The sequence below is a fragment of the Poecilia formosa genome, unplaced genomic scaffold (genome assembly GCF_000485575.1).
Source record: "Poecilia formosa unplaced genomic scaffold, Poecilia_formosa-5.1.2 Scaffold0, whole genome shotgun sequence".
Lineage (NCBI taxonomy): Eukaryota > Metazoa > Chordata > Actinopteri > Cyprinodontiformes > Poeciliidae > Poecilia > Poecilia formosa.
Window position 1 is genome coordinate 4,414,181 of NW_006799939.1, and position 24,877 is coordinate 4,439,057.

A 24,877-nucleotide genomic window follows, 5' to 3' on the forward strand; every position below is an offset into this window, starting at 1 on the left:
TATTTTAGTTCTATCCTTTAGTTAGTCTTTGCTACAATTAGATTCAATTTCCTAATTCCCCTGTTTGTACTCTCCTTCCCCCCTGTCCAATTTATTTTGCTCTCTCTCTCTCCTCAGCCTCTGCCCTCACACCTGTAACCTGTTAGCTAATCAGCCCCAGTCTTTTGTTCCAGCACTCACGCTCTGAGTACTTCACCTCTCCTGGCTGGTTTCTCATGATACCCAGTTATGTTCCTCCATGTCTCGCGCCTTGTGTTCCTGCGTGTTTGTGTTCTCCTGGCTGTAAGTTCTTATTTTACCATTTTTCATTAAAATTTCATCATCTACTCAATACTTCTGGTTAGGGTTGCCACCTTTCAGAAATAAAAATAAGGGACGCTCCCCACGGCGCGTCGCCCTACTCTCATGGGGTGGGACGTCCGCTGCAGTGATAGACAATATTTTATGGCGGTGTTTTTTGTTTTTAAAAAGTGATCCATAGAGCAATCGTTCATGCATAGAGGTCGGTCAGAGTACCCCAAAATTGTACTCCAATCAGAGTAGTATACCTTAAACATGCTTAATTAAGCAAGTGTAAAAGGTATTTGGTAAACTACTCAAGTACTGAGTAATTGATCATAACACCTGATTTAATATTCAAAATATATCCTCAGACAGACAAAAGTATAAAAGTTATGTGAACATTCTGGTATTTTAGTTAGTGTTTTTTGAAACAAACAAACAAACAAAACAAACAAAAAATCAGAGCAATATTTAATCATTTGATATATTAAATGAGTCAAAGAGCCACATCTGTCTCCAGAGATCCAGGTTGAAGATCCCTGGCAGATGGAAAGTGTGATCCTATCTCTATGCAGCAGCTAAAAGTGCAGCACTAGAATATTTAATTCATTGTTAAGGTAAAATTGTGAAAGTTAAAAAAAAATCCATCGCTGAGTATTAACATAAGGCATTTATTTAGTATAATTTCTTTCCATTGGCCCCCATCTAGAACCGCTCCTGGGCTGCAGGTCTGCGTCTGGTACATTAATAATAATTAAGTGACCACTGAACACTGAATTCATAAAATATATCAGCATTTAAAAATAAAGCATACAGAAAGCATTAACAAATCTTTTAAAGTAGGAAATATTGATGTCTATTTGTATGATTTGTTCTTTAAATGACCATTAGTATTATTTTGGCTGATATTATTAATAAGCAAATAATCAAACCAATATAGCCAATTAAAAGCACAATAAAAAAAACCTTGATAATAAAATGTTCTACCATATCAGCCTCAGGAGATGATTGAGGGATGAAGAGATGCTGATTTCTGGTTCTTTAGGCTCTAATGTGTCTACATTTCCTCTCCTGATCCATCCTGTCTATCACACTACGCCACAACGGACACATTTTTAAAATTGTCTTTATTCATCCTCACAAACATTATTCCCACTCACGTATGTATCTTTACGAGATGTTTTGCTTCTAAGGACGGTGGAGTATCGGGTCAAGGACATTTTAAAAAGACCCGGGTTGATAGCGCCTTACCGCGGCTGCGTAGTGTCCGTTTCTAGGCAACCGTGACAACAGCGTCGGTCCGTAGCGTTCTCGGGTTCTTTAGCTCCCGCCAACAGTGTTTTATTTTGGTTATTATTGTTGCACTTAATGTTGATATGTGTGTGATAGGCGTGTCTATTGGACATTTATAGAAATACGGAACGAATCGCGTCCCGTATCGGTTCAATACGGGACGCAACATTTAACAGCCAAATACGGGACGATTCGTATTTTAGGGGACGGGCGGCAACCCTACCTCTAGTTCATCTGCATTTGGGTCCAACTCCACCTCAGCACAATCATGGCACCCAAAGGAATGCAAAAACTTCATCCAGCCAACTGGTGATAACAATGCACTTACCCATGACGATAGCTCTTCAAAAAGCTAGCAAGCTAGCTATCGCGTGGTAGCTAGCTGGCTAGTGTGGTAGCTAGCAAGGATATGTTAGCAGTGTGTCACAGAACACACTGAAGATATGTATGTGACTTTTGCCTGACAGAACGGTTCCATAAAAAAAAAAAGATTAACTTGTCCTGCAACGAAAAAATGTAAGACCTGTGTAAGATCACTTTTTGAAATTAATTTAAGAGCCCTTAATTTAGACAGCTTGCTAGTTCCTTTATAAAAGCAACATGATTTTGTGTATTTTAATTTTCATTGTTTTCAATAGTTTTTCTTTTCTGAGGAGTATCTCTGACGTCCATGCCGTTAAATCAGTGGCACACTTGCAGGTTTATGTCAAGAGTGCAAATTCTATTGAGCTCTGCTGCCAAGTTTAATAAATATGTCACACATTAGAGTATCTTTTGTCCAGTTGATGACATTTCTGTTCACCAGTTTATTTATTTTTTTGTTTGTTTGTTTTGTTTTTTTGCATAATCTGACCAGGTTGAACCACACTTCTTCCACATTTGGGTGCTGGAGACAGGAACCAGCCTCTCTGGAAGCAGTAGTTCAGGTATGGATGCATTTTCTTCACATGTTTTAATTTTTTTATTTTATTTTGAATTTTGTGAATTTTCTTTTTATCTGTTACACTACATTTAAATGCTGACATAACTATTCTTATAATCTTCACACTCAATAGTACTTTGCAAAAGATTTCATAACTTCAAACATATTTATCTCCCTGCACTTCAGGGTGGGTCACAACAAGCTTTTCTCATATAAAGACTGAAACTGGGTGATTCTCTGAATTCGGTGCCTTTTGGGGTCTATGGTTACTTAAAAATATACCACAAAAAAAATTGTGTTTTTGAACACTGCATCTACTGAAGGACTCTTTGAACCTCTAAGTAAATATGTCTCCCCACCTTATGCATGAAATACCAAACATTAATACGAATTTCTATGCTGCTGAGGTCGCTTCAAATTCAACCCCGTAACGGGACTATTTCATTCCTCTCAGAGTATAACTGCATAACATAATTAAACTAATTATTCCAGTTCCTTTGAGATCACCTGTCCCTTGATTAAAATAACTAATTGTAAGTATATTTTATTTGTTTCTGAATCATAATAATTAGACTGATAAGTAGAATATGGCAGTGTGATGTAAAAGTGCTTTTCATAAATCATGAAAATACACTTAAAAATAAAAATGAAATCAGGCTTTTCTTATCTTTATACTTTGCAAACAGTCTAACAATTATTAGTCTAATATTTGCTGTTATTATAAAAAAAATTACAACAATGTATCGTGGTTGAACCCATTGTAAAAGTTGACCAGACTGTAACGGGGCTGAACACTCTGGCTAGCTTAACAACAGTCCAACGTTCAACCCCGTTACGGTTGAAGATTTTTGCTAAAAGTTGCCATAAGCAACATTATGATATGATGAAAACAAGAAATTAATATGTGTTTCAAAGACCATTCTTTACTTTTTTCCCAAACAACAATAAATATAATTTATGTGCGTAACAGGGTTGAAAGGTTGAGCTTGACAATGATGATATTTGGGTAAAAAACATAACCAAACATAGGTAAGAAACTTTCGTAACACTTAAATCTCTTTACAGTATGAGCAGGAAAAGACTTCAGTGATGTCACTTCTAGGGTGCAGAGGAAATTGGACTGAATCATTATTTATAAAAAGGAGGAATTAGTATGCTATTACGGAGTTGAACAAAACTTGAGGGACAGGATTAAGAAGTGCTATTTTATATATAATTCTTGTATTTTTCTCACATTTCTTTTATTTAGGTTAAAGTAGACCTAAAATGTTTATAATGGTACAAACAACTTGCAGTTATTGGCTATTTTGATTTGTTTTATATTCATTGAAAAATGAACATTGGTCAGTGGGGAGATGCTCATTTGGCTGACCTCTACACTTCAACAACCCATAACATTTTTCGAAACATGATTTTTAAAATATATTTGCATGTTACATTACCAACACACATGGATATTTACATTTCTTGATTTTCTCAAAAAATTTTGTTTGCATTAAATGAAAATCTTTGAGAAAAAGGCACCGGATTTGGAGAATCACCCAACTGCTGTGCACTGTGGATTGTGAACATTCATTTCAATCTTGTCAGATTTTCACCTGGATTTAGGTCTGTACTTTAACCGGGCTGTAAAGTTTTGTTCTAAATCATTTCACAGTTTCTCTGGCTGGATGTTTAAGGCTGTGTCAAGTCCTTCCCATCTAACATTTTCTTTTACACTTGCTTTATATTCACCTCCCCATTAACTTTGAATGCTTTCCCTGCACCAGCCGTATGGGATGAGCCACCACCGTGTTTTATGTTGAGAATTAACGTGCAAAATGAAGAATTTTCTTCCACTTGAGCTGTGAATCTCTGGAGCTCATCCAGAGCTAGCTGCTTCTCATAACAATCTCTTTGCCCCTCCTCGGTGTGGTCAGTTTGCAGTTGTGGCAGACTCTTTCCACTTGTCCATAACTTTCTTCCAGGCTGCTATGTTCTTTACAATGTGATTTATTCACTAAAGATTAAATAACAAACAGGTGGATTCTATTAACTAATCACTTAACTTCTGATAAGTGATTAGTTGGTTTTATTTTGGGGCATCACAGTAATGAGTATATTTATGTCTCCTCCCACTTTGCAGGATCTATTTTGTGTAATCCTACTTAAGGGGAATGAATACAAATGTATTTCACATTTTCAGATGTTATTTTTTTATATATACAAATTTTAAAACTGTACCACCCAATTCAGAATTACATTATGTTGCTTTAAAATTCAAAAAGAAAGTGGATTGATGTTTGTGGTTGTACCATAACCCAAAGTAAAAAGGTTCAAGTTATGTGAATACTTTGGTGAGGCACAGTACGTTAAGTAGGATTGGAAACCTCCAGCATTTTAACAAGTACAAAATAAAAGCCTCCACAAAAATATGCGCTAAACTTTTACTTCATGATAAATCTTCAAATATAAATACATTTTAAATAATCCCCACCTCAATAAGCAAGTGATTACATTCTACTTTTTCCAGTCATTGTTTTGTTATTTCACTCTGTGTAATGCGAAACAAAATGAAGGGCAGATCTATAGGACATTGGTCCTTAATGAGGCCTGTTTAGGCTTTAAAAAAAAAAAAAAATTAAGATGAGGTCCTTATCAGACGTCGTCTTCCCTGGGGATTGTCACCCTTTCCAGAACACATTTCCACGTAAGAGATTTCCCTGACACAAAGGCATCTCTCATCTATCTGCAAAGCTTCTTGAAGTGTTTATCCACCAGAACTGACAGAGAGCTGACTTTAATTAGCACCATCTCCCTTTTCTTTTACCCCCACCCGCCGCCGCCGCTGCCGCTGCTCTCCACTCCTCTTCGTTAGATTGCGTAACTTCGAACTGAGTAGTGTGTTAGGCTTTATTCACTGATGTTTTTGAAGGACCGGTTCACAGAGAGAAGGCGAGCAAGTTGGCTGCTCTCCTCATTTATGGCATGTAATTAAAACTAAATGACAATTCCACTCTGCTATTTAATTAACCACTTTAGATAAATGCAAACACACATACAGTACGGAGCAGGAAGGCACATACACATCACTCACAGAGGCACAAATGAGTAATTCCACCCGGATACCAACCAAATCCACAAGGCAGACACACACACATACACACTCTCAACCCATTGCACCGAGGCAGGTCACACCCCCACAAGTCTTATTAAAACCCATAATATTTCAATCTGGGGCTTTACTGACTTTGATAATGTTTAAAAAAGGAAAGCCGCCCCTCCCAAGACTCCTTTCTTTTTTTTTTCCTAGCGGGGGAGTGTCAGTCAAGTTGACACCCTGTAAATACTCTTTCAAGCTCCCCGTTTCAGCTATCCCCCCCTCCGTCCAATCATTTGTGAGTTTTTTTCTCAGTGTTAATGATGAAGGGTTTAATTCATCATAACAGTATTCGCACAACCTCTAATTAGCGGCAACACTCGTACAACAATGCCAGCGTTATCTCCTCATGTAAATGAGCTCTCAGTGTGTTGCGTTTGCTAATTTTATGAAACGGTAGGGCGATAACTACGCAGGCTGTGCTAATCTTCCCTGCGTTTAACCCTGGTTTTTCTTTTTAATCCGCCATCCATAGCAAACACACAACAAACAACAATAATCCTATTATCGGCTTGATGATTCTTCTTCTTATTGCTTTTTTTTTATTATTCTCTAATTTAATCTCAATTATGGAGTGAAAAAACATTGATAAGCACTTTCTGTGTACATTCCGATTTTTGCTTAAGATGAGCTTACCGAGTTCATCAGTGAAATTCCCATGGTAATTCCACCCAAACAGTTTTGTTTCTATGAAAAATGAGTGATTAAGCACTTGTACTGCTGCAGAGTTTGGAGTGTGAATGATGAAATTCAATTAGTATCAGACTCTGGGAAGCAGCAGCTTGGAAGTTGCCACATTTAGTCACAATACGATGGGAAAAGAACTTTTTTGTATTTTCATGGGATTTTAAGTGAGAAAACAAGAAGTGCAAAGTTCTGAAGTGGAAGGAAAATTATATACTTTTTACCTATGAAAAATGACATGCATTTTGATACCCTTTCATAAAATACAGTGCAATCAACCTTTTTATTCAAGTTTGGTAAATCATCAAACGTCTTAATTTTTAGGAGTTTTTGTGGCTTTTGCTTTCTTTCTTTTTTTTTTGTAAAAACCTTGGACAGAATTTGGACAATGTTTGTCTGCAAAATACTTTGATAATATATTGATGTCATACACAGAAACAATAGAAAAAAAACAAATAGATTTATGTACGTCTTTTCCTTCATAAAACAAAATCTTTTCTGAGGTAGAATTAGGAAACTACATCATCCAAAAATAGTATAAAACGTTTAGAGAGAATCTGAAACTAAAGTATCATTCTCACCATACTAGTGTCAATCTGAGATTGATGCCGATATGGTATCGATATTATTGATATCTTGGATCAATCTGTCCACCTCTGTTAACCAGACAGAAGTCACACATGCCAAGGGAGAGAATGTGAACTTCATCTACCATCCAGGCCAGGATTGAAACCCTGGACCTTCTTACTTGCGAGGCAGCACCATGCAGCCATCACATGGTTGGGCTTAAAATTATATTTCTAAGCAATGAACATCTCATGGAGCGAAGTGAAAACCATCAACCCAACAACAATAAAACCAAGAAGCCGTGGCTGTCCATCTAAACCTACTGCTTGGACAACGAGAGCATTACACAAAAATGCATCCAAGAAGCCCGGATGACTCTGGAGGAGCTCCCATCTACTGACAGAGCATCTATCAGTCATACAAATCTGGTCTTTATAGACACTTGACAACAATGCCATTGTTAAAAGAGAGACTCAACAAGTCCTGTTTGCAGTTTGACTGAAACCTTGCGAAAAACTGGCATCGGACATGACCTGATAAGAGCATCTCTACCGAGAAAGATTGTGGAAAAGAAAGATTGTTGTCTTTAGCAGAGACAGGGAAGAACGTTTTGGGTGATAAGATGGATGCAGGTAAACACTGGAGTACCTTGAAGGGAAACCTGTTAGAGGCTTTACGTGATTAGAGACGAAGCAGGGAGTTTCAAGCCTTTTAGTCAGGAAAATGATCCTGAAAGCACAACCAAAGCTGAGGGTGTGCTTAGATCAATGGATGTCGATAGGTTGGAAAACATCAAATCAATAATCATCTATCGACTGATACGAAACGCTTATATCACGATATGTTTTTCATCCATATTGTCCAGCCCCACTTATTTACCTCTTCTTGTTGGTCTAACACATAAAGTCCCAATAAATTACATTACATTTTGAGTTTATACGCGACAAAGCGTGAAAAAGTTTAGGGGAGGATTCATGCTTTTGCCGTGCCCAGAATAAAACATTCACATCGATCTAAACTTTTCAAGTATTTTAAAAAATCACATTCATTATATATATGGTCCGCGCCGGGCGCTCTGCTGCCAACGTGCTGTTTGTATTTATTTGGATGCAGAGTGTGCATGTTGTGGTGGGTGGTAGGGGTCTAGCTTGTTATGACCCCGAGTTCAGTAACCTTGTCCGTATTGACAGCTCCTGCTATTTGGGGCCATAACTGTGAGGGATCCCTGTGGTTAGATTAGTGAGAGATGAATGCTCTTTGCCTGTGTGGGAACATGAGAGGCGGTCTGTGTGAATACTATGTCTGTTGCTCATTACCCACTTTACCTGTTGTCTCTGTGGGGGGTTAGGGGGACTTCAGATACCGTCTCATTTCCCTCAGTGTCACGGGAATGGAAGAAAAGGCATCTCCACTCCAATTTAGACATTTCGCAATCAGATTAATTCACTGTGTAATGCCTTTAGTTCATTGTTTATGGTGGTTTCAAAATTTCCAGAGTGCATGCGTGGCTGTGTGGGCAGAAAACACCTTCACACTGTCACAGGATACATAGACCTGTCCACGATAACTCAGAGATTTTGCAAAACTGAGAGTTTTCTCCTGTGATTGCACCTCACATCCAAACAAGTTTTGGAGACACAAACTGAAGTTTTTAAACACTTTTTTTTATTGGTTGTGAATCCATTCACTTTATGCACATTCTAAAACTTTATAGCATAGAAAGCTGAACAACAGCTGAGCCCATATTATGTGTGTGTGTGTGTGTGTGTGTGTGTGTGTGTGTATCTATTACTGCATCTGTTAAACATGAACTTCATTTGAATTTTGATGTAGTTCATGTCAATGTTGCTACAACCTACAGGCATCCAAAAGGTAGAACAGCATTTTTGATTCAAATCCCAGTCAAAACTTTTCTTTCCATAATCAGATGTAACGAAACATTCAGGTCAAAAAGACGTGACAATACGAGGTTTTGGATTCTTGAGTGGCACAACATTACAGCAAGATTTTTGAGAAACACTGAACATTTTCAATATTCTTCAACCATTGTTGTCCAACTGGAAATGATCAAGCTCACTTCAGTTCACCATGAGATTAATTAATTGAATGTTTATTATGTACATACCACCCATTTTTGTAAATTTTTACAGAAACCAGACCGTGTGATGTGAGAAAATTCTTCCCACATTTAGCTACCAACATGACGAGACCTCTTTACTTTTACCCTGAATTTCTGGAAAACCTCATAATATAGCGGCGGAAAACATCCTGTTTCAATGTGCAGAGTGTCGGTTGTCAGTATTTTTGTCACATGACCGTTTGCTGCTGCCAGGTCCTGTTTTCCAGGCTGGGTCAGAGCAGACAGCTTCGGGCTTTCGGCTGCCGGCGACAACTGAATGCAGCTAAAGAGGCAGGCGAGGGAAGGAGGGGATCATCAGACCGGACATCTAATGGGCAGAGCATGTGTTGATACGGCTTCTGACGACGTCCTCCTTCCTCCTTCTGAGCCCACCAGCCATTTTCCTTAAACATGTAATGACTCCTCATAATTAGCATAATGTGCCAACTTGTCTGCTGCTTTAAGCTGTCACAGGGTATTTGTCTGAGCTCAGCCAATTACAGCCACAATGAGAGGGTGGGGGTCTTCAAGTGAGGGCAAATAGAGGCTCACATGATTGGCCACATCCCACTCGCTGTTAGTCCAAATCCAACTATAATGCATTGTTAATAACATTAAACTTGACAATGGGTTGTAAATCAGCTGAAGGGGAAGCTTTACTTCTTGCACTGGCTGTGCTTGTTCAGTGGATTCAGAGCTTTAGCTGCAACACGGAAGTGGCTGCGTTGAATAGATTGAAAAATCTGAATGTTTTTTAAGTCAAAGCAACTGATGTATTTGATGATTTACAATAAAATGTATAATGTAGTATGCGATGACAGTGGCAATATCTTAAGTTTTTGTCTTGACATCTTTGACATTATTTTATGTCGGATACAGTAGATTCTTTGTTAGACAATGTATGACTCCATCCATTGTTATAGTTGCATTTTATTCAATCTAAAACACTCAAATAGCCACAAGTTGTCAATCAACATTCCAACTGCAAATCAAATAAATTAATTCAAATAAAGTCAGATAAAAATAATTCACAAGTGTTGCACAAATCAAAAAGGTGTAAGTTGAGGCCATTCAACGTATACGTGCCAACCCTTATGTGTTCGTTACGAATAAACCATTTCCACTCCTCATAGCTTTAGTATAAGAAATGCTAACAGATAACAGAGAAGCAACATGAGAAGAAAACAAAACAATCAAGAAGAAAGATTGAAAAGTAAATCGATTTCCATCATGAAAGTTTCAGATTTCAAATGTTCAAATCCCTTTATAGCTTTTAATCATTTAAATTCCCCTTTAAACTGTACTAATTTAAGAGATGCACATACTTTTTAATGTGGTATTTGTCTTGTTGCTTCATGTTGAATTTATTTGGTTGCTCTCAAGATGGGAATGACAAGAGAGCACATCATTCTTGGAAGATAAATGTTTATTTACATACATCAGAAAACTATTACTACAAAAAAAAGAACAGACTTGCCGTAACTGAGAATAATCTAGGAGTTGAAAACACTTTAAACTGTGCCACTCTAGTTTCTTCTCTCTTCACATACAGCGAGAATGGCAAAAATATGCATGTATATCCAAAGCTCACTGACGGAGAACTGCAGCTAGGATTGGCATCATGGAGGTCACCAAGTCTCCATAGCAACAATTTATTCTAAAGATTTTGTACACATCTTTACCAGATGTGCAAATATTTGTGGGGGGTCGCTATAAATATCCATCTGCTAGGTTTGCTCCCTGTCACTTAGCTCCATAAAACCAGAAAACATGTGGCCTGAAATTGTTTACTTGGAGAATCTCTCCAGTGTCTGTGAGAAGTTTTCTCCACTCCCAGAGTTCAGGTGGCGGATTTCTGAACCACTTCTGAATTCACTGCAGCTTATTCCAGCTAGTCTCTGAAACAGAAGTTCATGATCTACAGACATGCGTGTCTCAGACAAGTGATCGTTAATACAATGCATAGCTCTGTTTCCTTTCTAGTCATTTCATAATAAGTTCTATCGCTGCAACTTTTTTCTTCTCTGGCCTGGAGAGAAAGTATCCAAGGTTATGTAAACTTATGTCTAGACAGAAGTCGAACTGTAACTAACATGAAAATGTCACTTTTGTAAAAATACGAGGGGTCAACATTTGAAAAGAAAGCTGATTTGCAGAGATTGGTGCTATACTGAGACCATAATCTCATATAACAGTCAGCCAGTGTTTTGTAAAAGCATTCATATGCATACTCCATTAACTTTTCTGCATTTTATCAAAANTGTTACACTACATTTAAACGCTGACATAACTATTCTTATAATCTTCACACTCAATAGTACTTTGCAAAAGATTTCATAACTTCAAACATATTTATCTCCCTGCACTTCAGGGTGGGTCACAACAAGCTTTTCTCATATAAAGACTGAAACTGGGTGATTCTCTGAATTCGGTGCCTTTTGGGGTCTATGGTTACTTAAAAATATACCACAAAAAAAATTGTGTTTTTGAACACTGCATCTACTGAAGGACTCTTTGAACCTCTAAGTAAATATGTCTCCCCACCTTATGCATGAAATACCAAACATTAATACGAATTTCTATGCTGCTGAGGTCGCTTCAAATTCAACCCCGTAACGGGACTATTTCATTCCTCTCAGAGTATAACTGCATAACATAATTAAACTAATTATTCCAGTTCCTTTGAGATCACCTGTCCCTTGATTAAAATAACTAATTGTAAGTATATTTTATTTGTTTCTGAATCATAATAATTAGACTGATAAGTAGAATATGGCAGTGTGATGTAAAAGTGCTTTTCATAAATCATGAAAATACACTTAAAAATAAAAATGAAATCAGGCTTTTCTTATCTTTATACTTTGCAAACAGTCTAACAATTATTAGTCTAATATTTGCTGTTATTATAAAAAAAATTACAACAATGTATCGTGGTTGAACCCATTGTAAAAGTTGACCAGACTGTAACGGGGCTGAACACTCTGGCTAGCTTAACAACAGTCCAATGTTCAACCCCGTAACAAAAACACTGGTTTTGTTACAGTTGAAGATTTTCGCTAAAAGTTGCCATAAGTTCACATCAGCTAGGGTATGGAGCAACATTATGATATGATGAAAACAAGAAATTAATATGTGTTTCAAAGACCATTCTTTACTTTTTCCCAAACAACAATAAATATAATTTATGTGCGTAACAGGGTTGAAAGGTTGAGCTTGACAATGATGATATTTGGGTAAAAAACATAACCAAACATAGGTAAGAAACTTTCGTAACACTTAAATCTCTTTACAGTATGAGCAGGAAAAGACTTCAGTGATGTCACTTCTAGGGTGCAGAGGAAATTGGACTGAATCATTATTTATAAAAAGGAGGAATTAGTATGCTATTATGGGGTTGAACAAAACTTGAGGGACAGGATTAAGAAGTGCTATTTTATATATAATTCTTGTATTTTTCTCACATTTCTTTTATTTAGGTTAAAGTAGACCTAAAATGTTTATAATGGTACAAACAACTTGCAGTTATTGGCTATTTTTATTTGTTTGATATTCATTGAAAAATGAACATTGGTCAGTGGGGAGATGCTCATTTGGCTGATCTCTACACTTCAACAACCCATAAAATTTTTCGAAACATGATTTTTAAAATATATTTGCATGTTACATTACCAACACACATGGATATTTACATTTCTTGATTTTCTCAAAAAAATTTGTTTGCATTAAATGAAAATCTTTGAGAAAAAGGCACCGGATTTGGAGAATTAACTGCTGTGCACTGTGGATTGTGAACATTCATTTCAATCTTGTCAGATTTTCACCTGGATTTAGGTCTGTACTTTAACCAGGCTGTAAAGTTTTGTTCTAAATCATTTCACAGTTTCTCTGGCTGGATGTTTAAGGCTGTGTCAAGTCCTTCCCATCTAACATTTTCTTTTACACTTGCTTTATATTCACCTCCCCATTAACTTTGAATGCTTTCCCTGCACCAGCCGTATGGGATGAGCCACCACCGTGTTTTATGTTGAGAATTAACGTGCAAAATGAAGAATTTTCTTCCACTTGAGCTGTGAATCTCTGGAGCTCATCCAGAGCTAGCTGCTTCTCATAACAATCTCTTTGCCCCTCCTCGGTGTGGTCAGTTTGCAGTTGTGGCAGACTCTTTCCACTTGTCCATAACTTTCTTCCAGGCTGCTATGTTCTTTACAATGTGATTTATTCACTAAAGATTAAATAACAAACAGGTGGATTCTATTAACTAATCACTTAACTTCTGATAAGTGATTAGTTGGTTTTATTTTGGGGCATCACAGTAATGAGTATATTTATGTCTCCTCCCACTTTGCAGGATCTATTTTGTGTAATCCTACTTAAGGGGAATGAATACAAATGTATTTCACATTTTCAGATGTTATTTTTTTATATATACAAATTTTAAAACTGTACCACCCAATTCAGAATTACATTATGTTGCTTTAAAATTCAAAAAGAAAGTGGATTGATGTTTGTGGTTGTACCATAACCCAAAGTAAAAAGGTTCAAGTTATGTGAATACTTTGGTGAGGCACAGTACGTTAAGTAGGATTGGAAACCTCCAGCATTTTAACAAGTACAAAATAAAAGCCTCCACAAAAATATGCGCTAAACTTTTACTTCATGATAAATCTTCAAATATAAATACATTTTAAATAATCCCCACCTCAATAAGCAAGTGATTACATTCTACTTTTTCCAGTCATTGTTTTGTTATTTCACTCTGTGTAATGCGAAACAAAATGAAGGGCAGATCTATAGGACATTGGTCCTTAATGAGGCCTGTTTAGGCTTTAAAAAAAAAAAAAAATTAAGATGAGGTCCTTATCAGACGTCGTCTTCCCTGGGGATTGTCACCCTTTCCAGAACACATTTCCACGTAAGAGATTTCCCTGACACAAAGGCATCTCTCATCTATCTGCAAAGCTTCTTGAAGTGTTTATCCACCAGAACTGACAGAGAGCTGACTTTAATTAGCACCATCTCCCTTTTCTTTTACCCCCACCCGCCGCCGCCGCTGCCGCTGCTCTCCACTCCTCTTCGTTAGATTGCGTAACTTCGAACTGAGTAGTGTGTTAGGCTTTATTCACTGATGTTTTTGAAGGACCGGTTCACAGAGAGAAGGCGAGCAAGTTGGCTGCTCTCCTCATTTATGGCATGTAATTAAAACTAAATGACAATTCCACTCTGCTATTTAATTAACCACTTTAGATAAATGCAAACACACATACAGTACGGAGCAGGAAGGCACATACACATCACTCACAGAGGCACAAATGAGTAATTCCACCCGGATACCAACCAAATCCACAAGGCAGACACACACACATACACACTCTCAACCCATTGCACCGAGGCAGGTCACACCCCCACAAGTCTTATTAAAACCCATAATATTTCAATCTGGGGCTTTACTGACTTTGATAATGTTTAAAAAAGGAAAGCCGCCCCTCCCAAGACTCCTTTCTTTTTTTTTTCCTAGCGGGGGAGTGTCAGTCAAGTTGACACCCTGTAAATACTCTTTCAAGCTCCCCGTTTCAGCTATCCCCCCCTCCGTCCAATCATTTGTGAGTTTTTTTCTCAGTGTTAATGATGAAGGGTTTAATTCATCATAACAGTATTCGCACAACCTCTAATTAGCGGCAACACTCGTACAACAATGCCAGCGTTATCTCCTCATGTAAATGAGCTCTCAGTGTGTTGCGTTTGCTAATTTTATGAAACGGTAGGGCGATAACTACGCAGGCTGTGCTAATCTTCCCTGCGTTTAACCCTGGTTTTTCTTTTTAATCCGCCATCCATAGCAAACACACAACAAACAACAATAATCCTATTATCGGCTTGATGATTCTTCTTCTTATTGCTTTTTTTTTATTATTCTCTAATTTAATCTCAATTATGGAGTGAAAAAACATTGATAAGCACTTTCTGTGTACATTCCGATTTTTGCTTAAGATGAGCTTACCGAGTTCATCAGTGAAATTCCCATGGTAATTCCACCCAAACAGTTTTGTTTCTATGAAAAATGAGTGATTAAGCACTTGTACTGCTGCAGAGTTTGGAGTGTGAATGATGAAATTCAATTAGTATCAGACTCTGGGAAGCAGCAGCTTGGAAGTTGCCACATTTAGTCACAATACGATGGGAAAAGAACTTTTTTGTATTTTCATGGGATTTTAAGTGAGAAAACAAGAAGTGCAAAGTTCTGAAGTGGAAGGAAAATTATATACTTTTTACCTATGAAAAATGACATGCATTTTGATACCCTTTCATAAAATACAGTGCAATCAACCTTTTTATTCAAGTTTGGTAAATCATCAAACGTCTTAATTTTTAGGAGTTTTTGTGGCTTTTGCTTTCTTTCTTTTTTTTTTGTAAAAACCTTGGACAGAATTTGGACAATGTTTGTCTGCAAAATACTTTGATAATATATTGATGTCATACACAGAAACAATAGAAAAAAAACAAATAGATTTATGTACGTCTTTTCCTTCATAAAACAAAATCTTTTCTGAGGTAGAATTAGGAAACTACATCATCCAAAAATAGTATAAAACGTTTAGAGAGAATCTGAAACTAAAGTATCATTCTCACCATACTAGTGTCAATCTGAGATTGATGCCGATATGGTATCGATATTATTGATATCTTGGATCAATCTGTCCACCTCTGTTAACCAGACAGAAGTCACACATGCCAAGGGAGAGAATGTGAACTTCATCTACCATCCAGGCCAGGATTGAAACCCTGGACCTTCTTACTTGCGAGGCAGCACCATGCAGCCATCACATGGTTGGGCTTAAAATTATATTTCTAAGCAATGAACATCTCATGGAGCGAAGTGAAAACCATCAACCCAACAACAATAAAACCAAGAAGCCGTGGCTGTCCATCTAAACCTACTGCTTGGACAACGAGAGCATTACACAAAAATGCATCCAAGAAGCCCGGATGACTCTGGAGGAGCTCCCATCTACTGACAGAGCATCTATCAGTCATACAAATCTGGTCTTTATAGACACTTGACAACAATGCCATTGTTAAAAGAGAGACTCAACAAGTCCTGTTTGCAGTTTGACTGAAACCTTGCGAAAAACTGGCATCGGACATGACCTGATAAGAGCATCTCTACCGAGAAAGATTGTGGAAAAGAAAGATTGTTGTCTTTAGCAGAGACAGGGAAGAACGTTTTGGGTGATAAGATGGATGCAGGTAAACACTGGAGTACCTTGAAGGGAAACCTGTTAGAGGCTTTACGTGATTAGAGACGAAGCAGGGAGTTTCAAGCCTTTTAGTCAGGAAAATGATCCTGAAAGCACAACCAAAGCTGAGGGTGTGCTTAGATCAATGGATGTCGATAGGTTGGAAAACATCAAATCAATAATCATCTATCGACTGATACGAAACGCTTATATCACGATATGTTTTTCATCCATATTGTCCAGCCCCACTTATTTACCTCTTCTTGTTGGTCTAACACATAAAGTCCCAATAAATTACATTACATTTTGAGTTTATACGCGACAAAGCGTGAAAAAGTTTAGGGGAGGATTCATGCTTTTGCCGTGCCCAGAATAAAACATTCACATCGATCTAAACTTTTCAAGTATTTTAAAAAATCACATTCATTATATATATGGTCCGCGCCGGGCGCTCTGCTGCCAACGTGCTGTTTGTATTTATTTGGATGCAGAGTGTGCATGTTGTGGTGGGTGGTAGGGGTCTAGCTTGTTATGACCCCGAGTTCAGTAACCTTGTCCGTATTGACAGCTCCTGCTATTTGGGGCCATAACTGTGAGGGATCCCTGTGGTTAGATTAGTGAGAGATGAATGCTCTTTGCCTGTGTGGGAACATGAGAGGCGGTCTGTGTGAATACTATGTCTGTTGCTCATTACCCACTTTACCTGTTGTCTCTGTGGGGGGTTAGGGGGACTTCAGATACCGTCTCATTTCCCTCAGTGTCACGGGAATGGAAGAAAAGGCATCTCCACTCCAATTTAGACATTTCGCAATCAGATTAATTCACTGTGTAATGCCTTTAGTTCATTGTTTATGGTGGTTTCAAAATTTCCAGAGTGCATGCGTGGCTGTGTGGGCAGAAAACACCTTCACACTGTCACAGGATACATAGACCTGTCCACGATAACTCAGAGATTTTGCAAAACTGAGAGTTTTCTCCTGTGATTGCACCTCACATCCAAACAAGTTTTGGAGACACAAACTGAAGTTTTTAAACACTTTTTTTTATTGGTTGTGAATCCATTCACTTTATGCACATTCTAAAACTTTATAGCATAGAAAGCTGAACAACAGCTGAGCCCATATTATGTGTGTGTGTGTGTGTGTGTGTGTGTGTGTGTGTATCTATTACTGCATCTGTTAAACATGAACTTCATTTGAATTTTGATGTAGTTCATGTCAATGTTGCTACAACCTACAGGCATCCAAAAGGTAGAACAGCATTTTTGATTCAAATCCCAGTCAAAACTTTTCTTTCCATAATCAGATGTAACGAAACATTCAGGTCAAAAAGACGTGACAATACGAGGTTTTGGATTCTTGAGTGGCACAACATTACAGCAAGATTTTTGAGAAACACTGAACATTTTCAATATTCTTCAACCATTGTTGTCCAACTGGAAATGATCAAGCTCACTTCAGTTCACCATGAGATTAATTAATTGAATGTTTATTATGTACATACCACCCATTTTTGTAAATTTTTACAGAAACCAGACCGTGTGATGTGAGAAAATTCTTCCCACATTTAGCTACCAACATGACGAGACCTCTTTACTTTTACCCTGAATTTCTGGAAAACCTCATAATATAGCGGCGGAAAACATCCTGTTTCAATGTGCAGAGTGTCGGTTGTCAGTATTTTTGTCACATGACCGTTTGCTGCTGCCAGGTCCTGTTTTCCAGGCTGGGTCAGAGCAGACAGCTTCGGGCTTTCGGCTGCCGGCGACAACTGAATGCAGCTAAAGAGGCAGGCGAGGGAAGGAGGGGATCATCAGACCGGACATCTAATGGGCAGAGCATGTGTTGATACGGCTTCTGACGACGTCCTCCTTCCTCCTTCTGAGCCCACCAGCCATTTTCCTTAAACATGTAATGACTCCTCATAATTAGCATAATGTGCCAACTTGTCTGCTGCTTTAAGCTGTCACAGGGTATTTGTCTGAGCTCAGCCAATTACAGCCACAATGAGAGGGTGGGGGTCTTCAAGTGAGGGCAAATAGAGGCTCACATGATTGGCCACATCCCACTCGCTGTTAGTCCAAATCCAACTATAATGCATTGTTAATAACATTAAACTTGACAATGGGTTGTAAATCAGCTGAAGGGGAAGCTTTACTTCTTGCACTGGCTGTGCTTGTTCAGTGGATTCAGAGCTTTAGCTGCAACACGGAAGTGGCTGCGTTGAATAGATTGAAAAATCTGAATGTTTTTTAAGTCAAAGCAACTGATGTATTTGATGATTTACAATAAAATGTATAATGTAGTATGCGATGACAGTGGCAATATCTTAAGTTTTTGTCTTGACATCTTTGACATTATTTTATGTCGGATACAGTAGATTCTTTGTTAGACAATGTATGACTCCATCCATTGTTATAGTTGCATTTTATTCAATCTAAAACACTCAAATAGCCACAAGTTGTCAATCAACATTCCAACTGCAAATCAAATAAATTAATTCAAATAAAGTCAGATAAAAATAATTCACAAGTGTTGCACAAATCAAAAAGGTGTAAGTTGAGGCCATTCAACGTATACGTGCCAACCCTTATGTGTTCGTTACGAATAAACCATTTCCACTCCTCATAGCTTTAGTATAAGAAATGCTAACAGATAACAGAGAAGCAACATGAGAAGAAAACAAAACAATCAAGAAGAAAGATTGAAAAGTAAATCGATTTCCATCATGAAAGTTTCAGATTTCAAATGTTCAAATCCCTTTATAGCTTTTAATCATTTAAATTCCCCTTTAAACTGTACTAATTTAAGAGATGCACATACTTTTTAATGTGGTATTTGTCTTGTTGCTTCATGTTGAATTTATTTGGTTGCTCTCAAGATGGGAATGACAAGAGAGCACATCATTCTTGGAAGATAAATGTTTATTTACATACATCAGAAAACTATTACTACAAAAAAAAGAACAGACTTGCCGTAACTGAGAATAATCTAGGAGTTGAAAACACTTTAAACTGTGCCACTCTAGTTTCTTCTCTCTTCACATACAGCGAGAATGGCAAAAATATGCATGTATATCCAAAGCTCACTGACGGAGAACTGCAGCTAGGATTGGCATCATGGAGGTCACCAAGTCTCCATAGCAACAATTTATTCTAAAGATTTTGTACACATCTTTACCAGATGTGCAAATATTTGTGGGGGGTCGCTATAAATATCCATCTGCTAGGTTTGCTCCCTGTCACTTAGCTCCATAAAACCAGAAAACATGTGGCCTGAAATTGTTTACTTGGAGAATCTCTCCAGTGTCTGTGAGAAGTTTTCTCCACTCCCAGAGTTCAGGTGGCGGATTTCTGAACCACTTCTGAATTCACTGCAGCTTATTCCAGCTAGTCTCTGAAACAGAAGTTCATGATCTACAGACATGCGTGTCTCAGACAAGTGATCGTTAATACAATGCATAGCTCTGTTTCCTTTCTAGTCATTTCATAATAAGTTCTATCGCTGCAACTTTTTTCTTCTCTGGCCTGGAGAGAAAGTATCCAAGGTTATGTAAACTTATGTCTAGACAGAAGTCGAACTGTAACTAACATGAAAATGTCACTTTTGTAAAAATACGAGGGGTCAACATTTGAAAAGAAAGCTGATTTGCAGAGATTGGTGCTATACTGAGACCATAATCTCATATAACAGTCAGCCAGTGTTTTGTAAAAGCATTCATATGCATACTCCATTAACTTTTCTGCATTTTATCAAAAGAGAAGCACAGATTTTAATATATTTTACAACAATTTTATGTGATAGACTTGCATAACGTAATGATAGTTGCGGTTTTTAACAGTTTTCATGAAAGTCGATGACAAAATCCAAGCAACTGCCCACTACATGCTCATCCAAGACATTTTTAAAATGTTATAAGTGATATAGTTTGCCAGCAGAACTATAGTAGCTACTTTTTAAAATCAAATTTAAGAAATTATTGACTCAAAACGAGCTCTTCTGCCTTGCTGAAAAGTTATTTGTAAGTTAGTTTTGCCTTGTTTCAAGTGTATATTTCCACTTGAAACTAGGCAAACATTTGCTAAGTTTTTGTGTTTTTTTGCAGTGCATGAGCTGGTTGTAAACAAGGCAAAATCTGGAAAAGCTCAGGGGGTGCGAATACTTTTGCAAGGTTTCTACATTGTACAACACGGAAAGCACACGAAGACATATCCGACAATAACAATAATAAAAAACATCGTTCTTCAAAATCCAACATCAAACAAAGTCCTCTGCCTTTATCTGTACATCTAAGAACGCGTTATGTAACCGTAGGCCTTCTGAGGTTTATGTAACCGCGGTTAAAATCTGATTAATCCGATCGCTGCGGTGTGTTCCATACCGCCTTGTTTATACGGAGAGACAGTCTGTCCAAACTGCAGAATAAACTCACGACCGACTCGTCAGACGCCGAGGATGCCGCATTCATCCGGCCCGTTTTAATCCATCACCGTACGATTCCCCGCTTCCCCCCACCCTTCTATACGTCCGCGTCCCGGCAGCAGCGTTGTATATAATGTATCTGAACAGAAAAGAAATGGAGGTGACAGAGTCAGTAGTTACTATGATCAAATATAGCTGGAGGCTAACTGGGCATCAGGGCCCACTGACAGACACAATCCGCAGGGAGCGAAGGAGTAGAGAGAGAGAGGATATCTGTAGCATAAGGTAAAGGATGGCCGTGTGTCGATATAAATCAACTTTGCTGAGGCTAATCTCTCAGGGTCTCTGGCAGGATAAATACTTTGCTTATAGATCCAACACGCCTCAGTCCCCGCCGCTCATTGGGCACGCTCGGTAGGCACAAGGCCTCCGTGGGCACAGCGCTGCCTCGCTCCCTTAAATCATTCCTCGTTCTAATTCCCATCCTTTTTCACTCTTTCTCTTTGACGCGGTGCGGCTGAGCGGCTCTCTGGCTTGGTGACTGAAAGAGGGATGAGGGAGATCTTACCCTCGTTTTTTTTTATTTCCTCAACGCCCTCCCATCAGCGGAGAAAGCCACGCCGCCCCTGCGAGGCCCTTTAATCTCACAGTTTCCGCGAAGGTCTCGCCGCATTTATCGCCAAAAACGGAGGCGATCTTAACAACAAAGACGAGTTTATTCTCCTTAAGTGAAACGGATTGAGAGGACTTGATCAAACTGATGGCTTGTACAGGGTTGAAATTGTTCGGCTTCATCTGTTTTCTCCCCCAAGGGGGAAATATTTGACAACTTGTTCTGTAGAAACATTACATGCACTTAACGGCTTATCACTGATAACTCTTGTTCATCAAGTTTATTTGTATCGAAACAAGGCAACTCGAAGTATTTTACATGATAAAGACATAACACAATAAAATAGACAACATATATCACATTGCAGTGGCAAAATAAAGTGACGTAATGAAAAGTTGACAAACTAACAACGTTCTAGTTATCAATTAAAGGCAAGTCTAAACAAATGGGTCTTTAGCCTTGATGAAAAAGAACTTGGTGTTTTGGCGGTTTTGCCGTTTTCTGGAAGTTTCTTCCAGACTAGTAGAACATAAAAACCGAATCATGCTTCTCAATGTTTGGTCTTGATTCTTGAGACGCAGAGCAGACCAGAGCCAGAAGACTTTGAGTGTCTGGAAGGTTAAGACAACACAACTTTAATGTATTTGGTGCTAAGCTGTTCAGTGATTTAGTAAGTAAGAGAATCATTTTAAAGTCTGTTCTCTGAGCTACAGGGAGTCGGTGTAAGGACGTTTGAACTCAAGTTTCTCAAGATCTCACACGGACATTATCCTTTAATCCTGGAAGTGTTCCTCAGGTGACAGACTTTAGGACTATTTAGGACTAATCTGTATTACTTGATCCTCAAGCTAATTGCTAGCCTGGTCATAATCATGATCCTAGTATCAATGTGTTTCTCTCCACAAACTATTAAAGCTGTCTAATAACATTCCTGCTGTAAAAATGTATTCCCATTGGATGTGTCAGAGAGGCCAGCGCCGTTCTACCTCTTCCCCATATGTTGCTGCTCACTGCCTGTCTGCTGGATGAAAAAGCTTGACAAAATGAAAGCTACTACACTTTTCCCTCACTCGTGAGAATATTAAGTCAGTTTGGAAATATTTACAGTGATGAAGACACACAGTCACATCAACTTTGAAAGTTTGTCACCATATGTAGTGAATGTTCAGTCCTCTTGGATGACCTTTTAAAAGTGAAAGCAGCACATGTAGCTCATTTTTGACTAATCTCAGGAACATTGCAGTAGTTTAGGCAGTTTATTTTATCAACCTTTAGACTTTTATAATTAGCATTTATTTACACAATTTACATGATAAATGGAAGCTGGTTGTAAAGGGTAAAATAATAATTGGGCAAATTACTTGACAGAAAAGAAAGGCAGCATAAAAATGTATAAAACATCCTTATCTTTATTTTTAAGTCCGTTAGACTTGAAACATGTTTCTTTCTCAGTAGGTGTTTCACACAGGAAGATAATTGGTGGTGCACCACCTCCGACCTTCACTTACTGTGAAACATTTTCGACTTCTGTGGAAATACAGAACCACAACAGTTCGAGGGATTATGAAACGGCGGTGGCATTAGATTCTATGATCTTTTTTAATTTTTTAGATGCTTCAAGTTACTTCAAGACTTGAAGCTGGTTCCCGCTCTTCTCAGACCAGCATTTAGCTTCTGCCTTTGTGGTACAAACTAATCTGAGGTTATACTAAATGAAGACACGGAGAGAGTTAGTCACTGCTGCTTGTCTGTAACCTCTTAATTGAGCCTTACTTAAAAAAAAAAAAACACACACACACACACACACACACACAAAAAAACACTTAACTGCTCCTTTAACTTTTCCTGCTCACGATTGGCACAGCGGAAATAAAAAGTCGCCTCGCCTCCTTGTGTCTGCAGTGACAGGGAGCATTTTCTCATATCCACCACGGTTTACTCCATTGTTCCCAACCCTTCCATTTACACACGCCTTGCACTCTATTTTGTATCTGCATGTCCCCGGCTTCACCCCTCTCATCACAGTCATTGGTGAGAGGTAAAGACGTCCTCCCCCACAGCCGGCCTACCCCTTCCTGCCTCTCCACCCCTCTTCATCCTTCCCTGTTTCTCTCCCTCTCCCTCTGTAATCTGGTCCTGTCTGTAACAGTGGAGTCGCTGGCTGATTGAAACAAACGGGCCCTGATTGCTGATCAGCCAGCTGTAAAGCCTGGCAAGGATATGAGCTAATGAAAAAAATGGAGCTGATTTGAGAGGCACCGAGCGTCGCTCACCCTGCTAGCCCCTGCTGTCCCCTGCTGTTACCCTCTATCCCTCCATTCCACCCATCACCTCCTCCACCTCACCCTGTCTGCCCATCATTGTCAGCTGTCCTTACTGAGGTGGGGAGGGAGGGAGAAGGAAACACGGGGAGATGTGCAGGATGGGTCGGGCTGGTTGTTTAATGGAGGTTAAAAAGTAGAATTAGCAGTCAGAGAAAGGTCCGGCACTTTTAAGGGCTCTGCTTGCATTTACGTCAACGTTTGTCTTTTTAAGTCTGTGACCTAAACAGATGGTATGTGAATGTATTAAAGTAATTTTACAACATCCAGTGCCTACGGAATAAGTGTTAGTTTCTTCTGTTTTAGCCCAAATCCAAAGAAATTAAAGTTTCCTTAGGCCTCGTTGGGGCAAGAGCAGGTCCTGTTATAGCAGTTTGATAACTATGCCTCGCTTCTCTAATTTAAAAGAACAATCGATAAACACTTCTGGAAGATTTTTAATGATGAAAAGCAGGAGGGGCAAGGGTATCGGCAAAGTAGGTCAAAGTAAGACCAATCCCAAATAGTTATTTTAAGAAAGAATTGTATGTCAAACATCAAAATAAATCAGGACCAAAGATGGAGCCTTGAGGTTCACCATAGCAGATAAGGCTTTAAGTGGAGGAGTAAATCTTGATATTCAAATGTTGTACAGTGAGTAAACAACATTTTCTAATGGATGATTTCATTTGTTATGGGTGACAAATTCAATTTGAATATTTCTAAAGCATCTCGAGACTCTTGACAGAAATGTTATTCCAATCCATTCACATGTACATTCCAATAAACCCTAGTTATCAAGCAGTGCATTAAGCTCAGCTCTTTATACAAGTTGGCTTAAAAGGTTTACCTAAGTAAGCCCATTGGGTTGCATTGAGTCATTGACTTGCAGCATTCACTCCAACTGGACGAACATGTAGCGACACTAGGCCAAACTCTGGTGTTTTCTCATGAACTTTGTTGAAAATCTTTGACAAACGCTGAATCGTGAACACATGTGTTCAGATGAAACATGGACTCAAGTGTTCATGATTCAGCAGTAAGAGAGCGTGAGCCAAGTCCTACATTCATGGAGTTTCAAGTTGAAAACCATTGTTTTTCAAAAAGAACTAAAAAAAAAAGAAAAAAAAAGATGACACCAAACATCTGGATGATCTGCAAAACCTTTTGGGGGAAAAATATTCATCATATTGAAGAGGCCATCTGGTGTAAAGCTAACACAGCATTTCAAAAAAAGAACATCATACCTGCAAACAAACATGGTTGTGATAGTGTGATGTTCCAGAGAAGCTGGACTATTCA

The 24,877-nt window shown here is 38.4% G+C and overlaps 1 long non-coding RNA gene across 3 annotated transcripts in view; it reads left to right on the forward strand.

Moving 5' to 3' along the window:
• Window positions 1–200: 200 nt before the first annotated feature.
• LOC103143084 (uncharacterized) overlaps window positions 201–24,877 on the forward strand; it is a 132,490-nt gene continuing 107,813 nt past the window's right edge. For 2 of the 3 annotated variants that reach the window (XR_001663254.1, XR_001663250.1), the window contains exon 1: window positions 2,078–2,501. This is a non-coding gene — a long non-coding RNA (uncharacterized LOC103143084). Of the gene's footprint in view, window positions 283–2,077; window positions 2,502–24,877 lie in introns of those variants that run through there. The other variant, XR_476752.2, reaches the window with a different exon arrangement.